This window comes from Helianthus annuus, chromosome 5 (assembly GCF_002127325.2).
Source record: "Helianthus annuus cultivar XRQ/B chromosome 5, HanXRQr2.0-SUNRISE, whole genome shotgun sequence".
Classification (NCBI taxonomy): domain Eukaryota; kingdom Viridiplantae; phylum Streptophyta; class Magnoliopsida; order Asterales; family Asteraceae; genus Helianthus; species Helianthus annuus.
The window spans coordinates 175,256,777-175,269,988 of record NC_035437.2 but is presented as its reverse complement, the minus strand read 5'-3'; the positions used below and the strand labels follow the sequence as shown (position 1 = coordinate 175,269,988).

General features: G+C 38.0%; 2 long non-coding RNA genes across 3 annotated transcripts; both read left to right on the top strand.

The window, feature by feature from the left end:
• Nucleotides 1-4,788: 4,788 nt before the first annotated feature.
• Nucleotides 4,789-6,480, top strand: LOC118492433. Its single transcript, XR_004893687.1, has 2 exons — nt 4,789-5,651; nt 6,310-6,480. It is a non-coding gene; the product is annotated as an uncharacterized LOC118492433 (long non-coding RNA).
• Nucleotides 6,481-6,826: 346 nt separating this feature from the next.
• On the top strand, nt 6,827-12,219 carry LOC118492432. 2 transcript variants are annotated; one of them, XR_004893686.1, is made up of 2 exons: nt 6,827-6,994; nt 10,878-12,219. It is a non-coding gene; the product is annotated as an uncharacterized LOC118492432 (long non-coding RNA). The 2 variants fall into 2 exon arrangements; XR_004893685.1 differs by lacking the exon at nt 6,827-6,994 and adding an exon at nt 7,001-9,747.
• Nucleotides 12,220-13,212: the final 993 nt, after the last annotated feature.

Below are 13,212 nucleotides of genomic sequence, written 5' to 3'. Positions count from 1 at the left end.
AGCGAAATCATGGATCGAGTCCTTGTATTCCATACCGAAGTGCTGCCGGTGTGAGGTTTGACTGTATTCGCTGTCAGATTAATCAAATCAGTAGTTAAAGTGAAGTATAAGTTGTTTCTACCTTTGTTTCTTGTTTTCCGCACCTGAAACAGAGTAAAACTCCTCTGAACGACTCATTCGGGTCAAACGCACGATCCTACATGACTTTTGAAATTTTTGTTGTAGCGTTTGAAAACATAGAAGTATCTCTACCTTTCAGGTCGGTCGATCGGACGGTCGTTCGATCGGCCGGCAATCCGATCGGTTGGGCACTTCAGCGAGAACAAGTTCACAGCAGGATGTCACTCGATCGGACATCAGTTCGATCGGGTGGCATTCCTAGTGCATTGAACATGTTGAAAAATCGATTAAGTGTTAGAGTGCAAGTATCTCATGATCCGAAGGGTAATCCGATCGGATGGAAGTCCGATCGGATAGCATTTCGCTCAATACTCAAACTTCAGATAAGTAGGTTAAATGTGGGACCCAAGGGTAAGCCGTTCGGCTGACTAGCCGTTCGGGTGGCTGTCCGTTTGGACAGCAGTCCGATCGTGCGGCACCTCGTCCTGGTCGTCCTGTTCGTCTCCCACTTGGTTATCTTGATTGTTTGTCGTTTTATCGAGGCATTTTGATAACGTGTAAAACAACAGTAACCTTGTCACTACTTGGTGCTCCTGATCGGACAGGAATCACCCCGATCCGGTCAGTTAACTTTTCGTGACTGTGTTCCATGTTTAGCCCAAATCGGTAAACCTCGTGGCTAGAATCCAGATCTTGAGCCACACAACCACAAGAATGAGTAGTACGTCGACACAAGCTCCGATTCCACCGGTTTTGAGTGCATTGAGTGTAAAAGAGTTGAAAGAAAGTTGTAACCATCTTTCAATCCTTTCTTTTATGAAAATGTTTAGATCTACTAGAGATCTTTGTTTGTTTATGTGGAAATCGGTTAGATCTAAGTTGTTCTTGGTGGATTGAGGCCAAAACATGAAGTTCTTCAAGAACACATGATGACGTCATCCTAGAACACCTTGAATCTTGGTGATTTCATGGTTAAAAGTTAAGATTGAAAAGGTAGAAAGGTGTAGGAGTGCATGTAGGTCAAGAAAGTACAAGATTTAGGACGAGATCTTACCGGAATCGAGAGAAATCTGGGAAAAGGTGAGGAGAGCGTGCTGTTCGGTCAGAGGGTTTCCAGAAATAGAAACTGTGAAAGTGACATGGGTATTTATAGGGTTCCAAAAGAGGAAAGGGCTGGCCGATCGGCCAGGCAGCTCGATCGGACAGCCTGTCCGATCGTACGGCAGTCCGAACGGACGGCTGGTAGCCTGATCGATCGGTCGCCTGGTTCGATTGTTCGGTGCGACGAGTTTTGCTATTTCGATTTCGATAGCGAGCGTTGCGATGCGATAGAGTTTCCTAGTCAAATTACTTTTAAACCCAACTACTCATATCTCGCGCTATCTCTTCTCCACTAATTATCATACTATATCTACATACAATCATCCTTAGTTCGTATTTGTTTTACGATTGCGATTCGATTGTGATTGAGTTCAATTGCGTTTCGATTGATCACCACACATAACATAAATAAACATACACAAGTAACACATAAGGCACACACCCACGTATCATAATCACCAAAATGCGTAATTCGAGTTGCGAGCGCGATGTTGATTAGATTAGATCGATTAGCGTTTAATTGGCTTTATCGCATTGTTACTTCCTATCATTCACAGTCGTAAAGCGATTAGTAGCGATGTGTGTTTGTCGATTACTGCGATTTTAATTAATTACTCCACATAATACAACTAACGTAAAACATAAAATAGACTAACCATAAGTCAAAGAAGTCAAAACAGGGATTGAGCAAGGAGAGACAGATCGCAATTAGCAATCTTTTCTCCCTTTGACTTCAATCTTGACTTTGACTTTCACTTTCGAAACACGGGGTGTTACAGCCTCCCCTAGTTGAGGGAATTTCGCCCCGAAATTAGGCCGAAGCCATAGCAAACAATTGCGGATACTTTGCCTTCATGTCGCTCTCGAGTTCCCAAGTGAAACTCTGCGCCTCGTTTGCCTTCCCATCGGACTTTCACAATAGGAATGGGCGAGCGTCTGAGCTACTTGGTTTGGCAATCCATGATTTCGACAGGCTTCTCCACGAAGTGTAGTGTTTCGTTTATTTGGAGGTCATCGAGAAGCACAATTAAATCATGCTCAGCTAGGCATTTTCGGAGGTTTGACACGTGGAAAGTCGGGTGGACGTTACTAAGTTCCTCCGGTAGTTCGAGTCTGTAGGCGACTTTTTCGATCCTTTCCAGAATCTTAAAAGGTCCAACATATCGAGGCGCTAGTTTCCCTTTCTTGCCGAATCTGACCACACCCTTCCAAGGTGATACCTTTAGGAGTACGTAGTTGCCAACGTCAAATTCAAGGGGCTTGCGTCGTCTATCGGCGTAACTTTTCTGTCGACTTCGAGCTTTCAACAAGTTGTCTCGAATTTGTAGGACTTTGCCAGTCGTTTCTTGCAATAGCTCAAGACCGGTTAATTGCGAGTGACCGATCTCGTGCCATACAATAAGCGATCAACATCTTCTTCCATACAAAGCCTCGAATGGTGCCATTTGGATGCTGGTATGATAACTGTTGTTATACGAGAACTCGACTAACGGCAGGTATTTGTCCCAATTACCACCGAAGTCTATGACACACGAAGGGAGCATGTCTTCAAGAGTACGAATCGTTCTCTCAGTCTGACCGTCGTTTTGAGGGTGGAATGCGGTACTCAGATTAAGCGTAGTACCAAGAGCAGCTTGAAACGTTTCCCACAGTCGCTAGGTAAACCGAGCATCACGGCGTCCCATGATTACAAATGATCTCGTCGGTGTAGATTCGGGCTAATCATTCCACCTTGTAGTCTTCCCGTATTGGCAAAAAGTGCGTTGAATTGGTTAAACGATCAACAACAACCCAAATGCTGTCGTGACCTGATGACGTGTGCGGAAGCTTTGTTATGAAGTCCATAGCTATACTCTCCCACTTCCACGTGGGGATTGGGGGTTGCTCGAGTAAGCCAGAGGGCCTTTGATGTTCAGCCTTGACCCTTGCACAAGTCAGGCACTTCCCAACGTAGAGAGAAATATCCCTTTTCATACCGGCCACCAGTACTTTTAGCGAAGATCTTGGTACATTTTATCGGCACCGGGATGAATAGAATACCGGGATTTGTGGGCTTCATCCATCAATATTTGTCGCAAATCGGTCCGCTTAGGGATCCAAATTCGGTCCAGAAAGTGGAATATCCCATTCGACTTATTTACCAGTTGAGCTCCATCGTGGTAGATTCGTTCCTTCTTCAAAGTTCGTTCAATAAAACAGGCTTGCTGGGCTTCGCGGATGAGGGTTTCGAGATCATATTGGGCTTGGGAATGTAACACCCCGAAAACGAGTTTGGTAATTAAACCCCGTTAATACTAAAGACGGGGAAAGTACCGTTAGTGATAAAAGTAAACTGTCAAATATTAGGAATTTATTTAATAATCCTAATATTTATTTGAAGTGAATAAAAAGCTTTTAAGAAATAAAGTGATAGAAGGCCCGAGTTAACGGGACCCGAAATAAACTTAGTCATAAATATTCTCGAACCCGCAAAGTTAACTAGGAATATTAAACCTAGTTAATAAGTGGGGAATATTGTTAGAAATAAGTAGGTTGTTCCCTACTTAATTAACTAACCAAATTGGAGGGGCCAATATTGTTAAAATTGAAACTTAACTTTAATTAATTAAATAAAACACACCAAACACCCCACAAGGAGGTGTCTGGTCGTACAAGAAGAACAGGGGGGCGATCCCCACACATCAAAACCCTAAGTCTTCACCAAACTTGCAAATTGAAGGCTCAATCCAAGTCAAAATCGAAAATCAAGCATAGATTATTGATCCCCATTGTAAGGGGAGTCATAAGGTATGTAAATTTTATGAAAAATCTCTAGTTGGATTTCTAGGTAAACTTAGAAATCTGAAATTTGATGGTTGCATGTTTGTTATATGATGAATTATGAATGATTTGATGTCTAGGAGTAAACCCTAGTCATTTACTTGTTGAATTGATGTTCATAATTGTGAATTCATGATCACCCGATTATGTGCTAAATGAGTTTTGTAGAAACATGATGAACCCTAGAATCATAATGGTTAAATTGTGTTAGTAGAACTCCCTGAAGTTGGATTTGAAGTTTGATGTTAGTACTTGTTACTTATGCTAGAATTTAAGGGTTTAGAACACTTAAATGGGTTGGAGAAATTTGATGTTTCGTGTTGCACACAAGGTGCTTGATGAAATGCTTGAACAAGAAAATATAACAAAACTGATTGGGATTAAAAATTATTGGGCTGCAGTTTTAAAAAAATCATATAAAGTCATTGGAACGACCTGTGAGGTTGAGCCTTATATGCTCAGAAAGCTATTGAAACATACTACGTTTTATGTTTGAACATGTTTGTTAAATTCTGATGTTAAACGGGTCAAAACAGTGTCCGAAGTCGGCTGAACTGTTTTGACAGCAAGCTGACTGGAAGCATTTTTTTACTTCAGAGCTGATTTTGTAAAAATCATATAAAATCATAGGAACATCGTTAGAAGACGTACCATATACGCCTAGAAAGCTATTTCAGAGTTCTACGATCCATTTGTGAACATGTTGATCTAATTCAGCTTGTAAATGGGTCAAAATGGTCAATTACAGCAGCTGAATACAAAACCGCTGCACTTTAGTAATGTTCTTATTAACCAAGAAAAAGACATATGATTGCGTATACTTGTTTAGTCATGAAGTATTTATTGTTAGGAACAAGTAACACTTTATATGACATGCTTAAAGTGTTCAAAATCACTTACTAACTAGTTTGTATAAATAACTTGACTAACGGGTCAAACGGTTAGTGAATGGAAAGAATTATGACAAAAATAAATAAGTAAATAATATAGTTGTTGAATAAATAGCATACTTTGGTGAATAAGTGTGTGAATCCATAAGGTGTGATGGTCATGTTAATGGTTGACTAATCTAATCATCTTGTGGATATGATATGGTAGTTTGACTCTGACAAGCTAGGTAGGAGCTTGGAAATGAACGGGTCAAATGGATACAAGTTCAAGTATGAAGCTCGCAAGGATGCAAGGTAAGTATAACTTACACTAGTCATATATTTTAAAATGTTCTTTTGTCATATTGACTACGAATAAGACAAATGGTAATTTAGTCACACGTTGACAATAATCGTTAGTTTTAAAAGACGCTTTCCCGCGAAAGACATAAAGAGCCGAAAGTGGTAATAAACGGTTTATAAATAAAATGAGCATACGGTGTTAAAAGGAGCGAGTCATGTAGATGAGATGATAATAAATATTATCTCGCAAAGATAAACGGTCAATTCGGCCAAACGGGTCAAAAGGTGTAGACATCACCTTTTGACAATATCGACTAATGATTCTGGTGTCGAGTTATATGTTTACAGGAGTAGATATCCAATGGATACTCGCATCGCTCTTAATTAGCAATTATAAAGCAAGGTATTAAACCGGGTTAGTAAGTTGATCCGAGCCAGGTATGTATAATAGATTAACTCATCACGTAGAACTTGAAGTTCTATGAAAGTTAGGCAAAATAAAAAAAAGGCATTCGGTTACCTTAATAGGTAAACGAAGGATTTAAATTATTTAGACAGAATGTTTTGAAAACAAGATTTGGTTAAAAATGAGAAATTAGAATCAAACAACAGGTTTGTTTGATAAAATCACGAACGGGTCAAATTTGGTAAAAAGGGTTAATAAGCCGAAGACTTAAAAGTCTTAAAATTTTGTTAATCCAGATGTTGGGTCTTGACTCCATTTGATGGAGGTTCAATTTACAATCATGTAGGAAGAAACGGTAGGTCAAACAGACGAGCGGTTTGAAAGATACGAAAGTTTTCGTGTCAAAAACGGCAAAAAGGAAAGGAATGATGCAGGGGCCACCGTAACTTACGGTGCCACCGTAAGTTACGGTGGACATGATTTGGTTACGGTAAATGCCTACTGTTGTACGGTTGAATAATTGAAACACAGAGACCACCGTAACTTACGGTGCCACCGTAAGTTACGGTGGAGGTCAGAAATGAGTTTTTATTTTGGGTTTAAGATATCCATGTGGGATTTTCCTAATTTCCCCATTTTATTAGTTTAATTAATTATCAAAACTGACCTTTAAGTTGGTTTTGATCACAGGTGAATGTCGAGGGTCCCGGATGAAGATCGAGCATCAAGCAAGAACCGAACACACATTAAATAAAGCTTCCGCAACGTTGTTTTGTCGTTATTCTAAACGGTGATTTAAATCACATTATGTATATCACTTAAATTGTAAAAGTTTTTAATAAACCCGCATTTTGTACAGTATGTGTGGTCTTAACTACACATCTAATTGTGGTATTTTCATGTAAAATTGTAATTTAGTAACTAGGGTGTTACAAGTTGGTATCAGAGCTCATGGTTAAAGATTAAGGTGTGTTCGGTTCGAGGCTTGATCGCAAATCCGGTAAGTACATGTATGTTAATAGCTTAGCATGCTAAAGTGTTGTAAACAACACATAGGGCTATCGTGTGATACACGTTACCCCAATTAAAATGATTAATATGGTTGACGAAAATACGCGCGTTGACGCGTATAGTAAAAAAAAAAAGCCTTATATCATAATACGGGCGATTATTGAAGTTGAAATTACTAACTCTTGTGAATGTTTTAATTGAAGGACACTAGCGTCTGAAGATGACGAGAGTTGAACAAATTGCGGATATGATGATGGAACGGTCCGAGATGTGACAAGAAGAGCATACTCATCAAGGACCTAAATCGCGTAACGATCGCAAATAAGTAATGGCAAGGAATGCCCGTCGGGGCAAGCATTACCAGGTGCACATTTTAAACTTATAGTACAAACAGTAATATGCAACAAATACATAGTGAATGACAGTTGCATATAGAATATGAAACTTGGAAAACCTGGATAGGTTACCTATCCAGGATGACGTTTCCAAGAGAAATTCAGTAGAGAATATGTATTATTCACAAATTGTGAATAACAAGACAATAACAGAATTCAGTTTATATAGAAACTTGGACGAGAGTGATCATCCAAGTAAGTATTCTCAATATAAATCCTATTGAGAAAAGTAATGATCACATCAACAAATGTGAATAAATGTTTATAAAAAGGGACATTTTACATGTTCAAGGATAAACGACTAAAACTAATAATTGTTAACTAACAATTAAATAAAGTTTTACCAAATGAAATCATAAATATGGAAATAATTTGAGGAGTTACTTACATGGGACATGATGTGGTAATTATAATAAGGTCACGCGTACCATGTGTTGATCGCTTACTCTGGCCAAGTAAGTAGTGAACACATGATAGCATGAGCTTCTTATAATGAGCGCAGTTATGTCCGATGTAGTAAGGTCAAGATGAATGAAAATTTAAAGGATCCTTAGGGTCAAGAAATCTTATGGGCATACTCGTATAAATGGTTTTCGCGGGAACCATAAAAACGACGTATGGCGCACATAGAAATAAACGACCCAAGGAAATTCGTGACATAAGTCATTTCGGACGAAACAACCATGGTAGACAAAAAGGGCATTGTAAAACCAAAGTATAAATGACCCGCGGGGTCATAGAAACAAAGGTTTTGCCCACATGGGAAAAACGATCAAAAACCATGGTAGACAAAAAGGGCATTGTAAAACCAAAGTATAAATGACCCGCGGGGTCATAGAAACAAAGGTATTGCCCACATGGAAAAACGATCAAAGTCGTTGACTTTGGCCGTAGTAAAGAAATGATGATGATGATGATAATCATCATTCATAGTTTATAAGACTGTCAAGGATGGTCGAATAAAGAATAAAGGTTTGGTTGAATAAAAGCGATGGATTTCGCTAAGACAACCAAACAAATTAAAACGAAATCTTAATGTATACCGGAATGCTTGCACTAATAATGACTTCGGTAAAGTATCCGGTTGATGGGTAAGGATTTAAACACATGCGTAAACCGAGAAACGGGAACACGAATTTAAAGTCAAAAGACTCGGATTATGAGTTATGACTGAAAGACCATAAAATTTCGCAAACAGAAATTTTGATAATTATATTCAAATATTCGAAGTCGAATGGGTTGAATAAAGAATAAAGTTGATTGTTTATAAGTGATGGATTTCACATTAATAAGTCAAACAGGTTGAATACAATATAACGCCGAATGGCACAAATGAGCGCTAGCCAGATAAGGGTAGCGTTAAATGCAAGAGAATAATGAGCCCGGTAATGGGATATAACCAAATAAGAATAAATTATGGACTGTCAATATCCTGGTAGGGATAATTGACAAAAGTTAAAGAGAAGATCCTAAAACTAAAACTTCGGTTTTAGTAAGAAATAATGTTTTTACAAACATAGACTCTGATAGGAATTTAAATAATAAGTATGAAAGATACAAATCTTGACACTGATAGGTGCAAGACAATATATTCGAAAAGTGATATTTTCGAAGATGAAAAGGTTAATATAAATTAAACATGATGTGACATGATCACGGTCAAGAGGTACAATGTGAAGAAGAATCACATTATAACCAAGCGAGCGGTAAAAAGAAACCGGACTAATAAGTCTAGTTAGTGAAACCGGTTAAGGTCAATAATTCAAGTTAAGAAATTTGGTTTGCTTGTAAGTGGTAAATTCGGTATAACTGAACCGAATAAATAAATTTGAAAATAAAAAGATTTGTTGCTAAAAGTGAAAGATTTCACTAAGGACCTTTAAACGGGTCAAAGTAACGGGTTCATAAAGAAATCCGATAGTATATGAAAGCATTGAATATCGCTAAGTTGATTAAACTAGTGGAAATAACGAGATTACGTTATTTCAAGTCGCATCATGTCATATAAGATACGTAGATGATTAATAACCAAAAGGATATTACCATACTTTTCTGGTAATACTAACAATCGGTTAAAATATGAGAAATGCTTAATTGATTATCGAGAGCAAATGCATGGAGTGGAACTCGATAAATTAAGTAAGAAAAGGTTTCGGGGACGAAACCTCTTTAAGGGGGGTAGACTTGTAACACCCCGAAAACGAGTTTGGTAATTAAACCCCGTTAATACTAAAGACGGGGAAAGTACCGTTAGTGGTAAAAGTAAACTGTCAAATATTAGGAATTTATTTAATAATCCTAATATTTATTTGAAGTGAATAAAAAGCTTTTAAGAAATAAAGTGATAGAAGGCCCGAGTTAACGGGACCCGAAATAAACTTAGTCATAAATATTCTCGAACCCGCAAAGTTAACTAGGAATATTAAACCTAGTTAATAAGTGGGGAATATTGTTAGAAATAAGTAGGTTGTTCCCTACTTAATTAACTAACCAAATTAGAGGGGCCAATATTGTTAAAATTGAAACTTAACTTTAATTAATTAAATAAAACACACCAAACACCCCACAAGGAGGTGTCTGGTCGTACAAGAAGAACAGGGGGGCGATCCCCACACATCAAAACCCTAAGTCTTCACCAAACTTGCAAATTGAAGGCTCAATCCAAGTCAAAATCGAAAATCAAGCATAGATTATTGATCCCCATTGAAAGGGGAGTCATAAGGTATGTAAATTTTATGAAAAATCTCTAGTTGGATTTCTAGGTAAACTTAGAAATCTGAAATTTGATGGTTGCATGTTTGTTATATGATGAATTATGAATGATTTGATGTCTAGGAGTAAACCCTAGTCATTTACTTGTTGAATTGATGTTCATAATTGTGAATTCATGATCACCCGATTATGTGCTAAATGAGTTTTGTAGAAACATGATGAACTCTAGAATCATAATGGTTAAATTGTGTTAGTAGAACTCCCTGAAGTTGGATTTGAAGTTTGATGTTAGTACTTGTTACTTATGCTAGAATTTAAGGGTTTAGAACACTTAAATGGGTTGGAGAATTTGATGTTTCGTGTTGCACACAAGGTGCTTGATGAAATGCTTGAACAAGAAAATATAACAAAACTGATTGGGATTAAAAATTATTGGGCTGCAGTTTTAAAAAAATCATATAAAATCATTGGAACGACCTGTGAGGTTGAGCCTTATATGCTCAGAAAGCTATTGAAACATACTACGTTTTATGTTTGAACATGTTTGTTAAATTCTGATGTTAAACGGGTCAAAACAGTGTCCGAAGTCGGCTGAACTGTTTTGACAGCAAGCTGACTGGAAGCATTTTTTTACTTCAGAGCTGATTTTGTAAAAATCATATAAAATCATAGGAACATCGTTAGAAGACGTACCATATACGCCTAGAAAGCTATTTCAGAGTTCTACGATCCATTTGTGAACATGTTGATCTAATTCAGCTTGTAAATGGGTCAAAATGGTCAATTACAGCAGCTGAATACAAAACCGCTGCACTTTAGTAATGTTCTTATTAACCAAGAAAAAGACATATGATTGCGTATACTTGTTTAGTCATGAAGTATTTATTGTTAGGAACAAGTAACACTTTATATGACATGCTTAAAGTGTTCAAAATCACTTACTAACTAGTTTGTATAAATAACTTGACTAACGGGTCAAACGGTTAGTGAATGGAAAGAATTATGACAAAAATAAATAAGTAAATAATATAGTTGTTGAATAAATAGCATACTTTGGTGAATAAGTGTGTGAATCCATAAGGTGTGATGGTCATGTTAATGGTTGACTAATCTAATCATCTTGTGGATATGATATGGTAGTTTGACTCTGACAAGCTAGGTAGGAGCTTGGAAATGAACGGGTCAAATGGATACAAGTTCAAGTATGAAGCTCGCAAGGATGCAAGGTAAGTATAACTTACACTAGTCATATATTTTAAAATGTTCTTTTGTCATATTGACTACGAATAAGACAAATGGTAATTTAGTCACACGTTGACAATAATCGTTAGTTTTAAAAGACGCTTTCCCGCGAAAGACATAAAGAGCCGAAAGTGGTAATAAACGGTTTATAAATAAAATGAGCATACGGTGTTAAAAGGAGCGAGTCATGTAGATGAGATGATAATAAATATTATCTCGCAAAGATAAACGGTCAATTCGGCCAAACGGGTCAAAAGGTGTAGACATCACCTTTTGACAATATCGACTAATGATTCTGGTGTCGAGTTATATGTTTACAGGAGTAGATATCCAATGGATACTCGCATCGCTCTTAATTAGCAATTATAAAGCAAGGTATTAAACCGGGTTAGTAAGTTGATCCGAGCCAGGTATGTATAATAGATTAACTCATCATGTAGAACTTGAAGTTCTATGAAAGTTAGGCAAAATAAAAAAAAGGCATTCGGTTACCTTAATAGGTAAACCGAAGGATTTAAATTATTTAGACAGAATGTTTTGAAAACAAGATTTGGTTAAAAATGAGAAATTAGAATCAAACAACAGGTTTGTTTGATAAAATCACGAACGGGTCAAATTTGGTAAAAAGGGTTAATAAGCCGAAGACTTAAAAGTCTTAAAATTTTGTTAATCCAGATGTTGGGTCTTGACTCCATTTGATGGAGGTTCAATTTACAATCACGTAGGAAGAAACGGTAGGTCAAACAGACGAGCGGTTTGAAAGATACGAAAGTTTTCGTGTCAAAAACGGCAAAAAGGAAAGGAATGATGCAGGGGCCACCGTAACTTACGGTGCCACCGTAAGTTACGGTGGACATGATTTGGTTACGGTAAATGCCTACTGTTGTACGGTTGAATAATTGAAACACAGAGACCACCGTAACTTACGGTGCCACCGTAAGTTACGGTGGAGGTCAGAAATGAGTTTTTATTTTGGGTTTAAGATATCCATGTGGGATTTTCCTAATTTCCCCATTGTATTAGTTTAATTAATTATCAAAACTGACCTTTAAGTTGGTTTTGATCACAGGTGAATGTCGAGGGTCCCGGATGAAGATCGAGCATCGAGCAAGAACCGAACACACATTAAATAAAGCTTCCGCAACGTTGTTTTGTCGTTATTCTAAACGGTGATTTAAATCACATTATGTATATCACTTAAATTGTAAAAGTTTTTAATAAACCCGCATTTTGTACAGTATGTGTGGTCTTAACTACACATCTAATTGTGGTATTTTCATGTAAAATTGTAATTTAGTAACTAGGGTGTTACAGGGAATCGCGAATGCTGAGCAAATAACTCCATCTGCTGAGAGCGTCGGCAACGACATTTGCTTTGCCTGGGTGATAACGAATCTCACAGTCGTAATCGTTGAGTAGTTCTACCCATCGGCATTGACGCATATTAAGTTCTTTTTGATTAAAGATGTGTTGTAGGCTCCTATGATCGGTGAAGATCATACACTTGGTACCATACATGTAGTGTCGCCAAATCTTTAACGCAAAAATAACCGCGCCTTGCTCGAGATCATAGGTTGTATAGTTCTTCTCGTGGATTTTGAGCTGACGAGATGCGTAAGCTATAACCTTGTCCCGCTGCATAAGGACACAACCAAGACCAAGGTTGGAAGCATCGCAATAGACAATGAATCCGTCATTTCCGTCAGGCAATGTGAGAACAGGAGCGTTGCAGAGCATGTGTTTGAGGGTTTGGAAAGTAGACTCTTGTTCGGTTCCCCAAACAAAAGGTCTGTCTTTATGCGTGAGAGCGGTAAGCGGCACAGCGATCTTAGAGAACCCTTCGATGAATCGTCGGTAATAGCCCGCTAGTCCAAGAAAAGAACGGATTTCGGACGGGTTCTTAGGTGTAATCCCGCTCTTAACTGCCTCAATCTTCGCGGGATCGACATGAATACCTTGACTATTTACGATGTGACCCAGAAACTGAACCTCCCCCAGCCAAAATTCACACTTGGGGAACTTAGCATAGAGTCGATTCCCCTGGAGTAGTTCGAGAACCAAACGTAGATGTTGCGCGTGTTCGGCTCTTGACTTGGAATAGATCAAGATATCGTCCATGAACACGATGACAAAACGGTCGAGATAGGGTTTACACACGCGATTCATCAGATCCATAAAAACCGCGGGTGCGTTGGTTAAGCCAAAAGGCATAACAACGAACTCATAGTGGCCG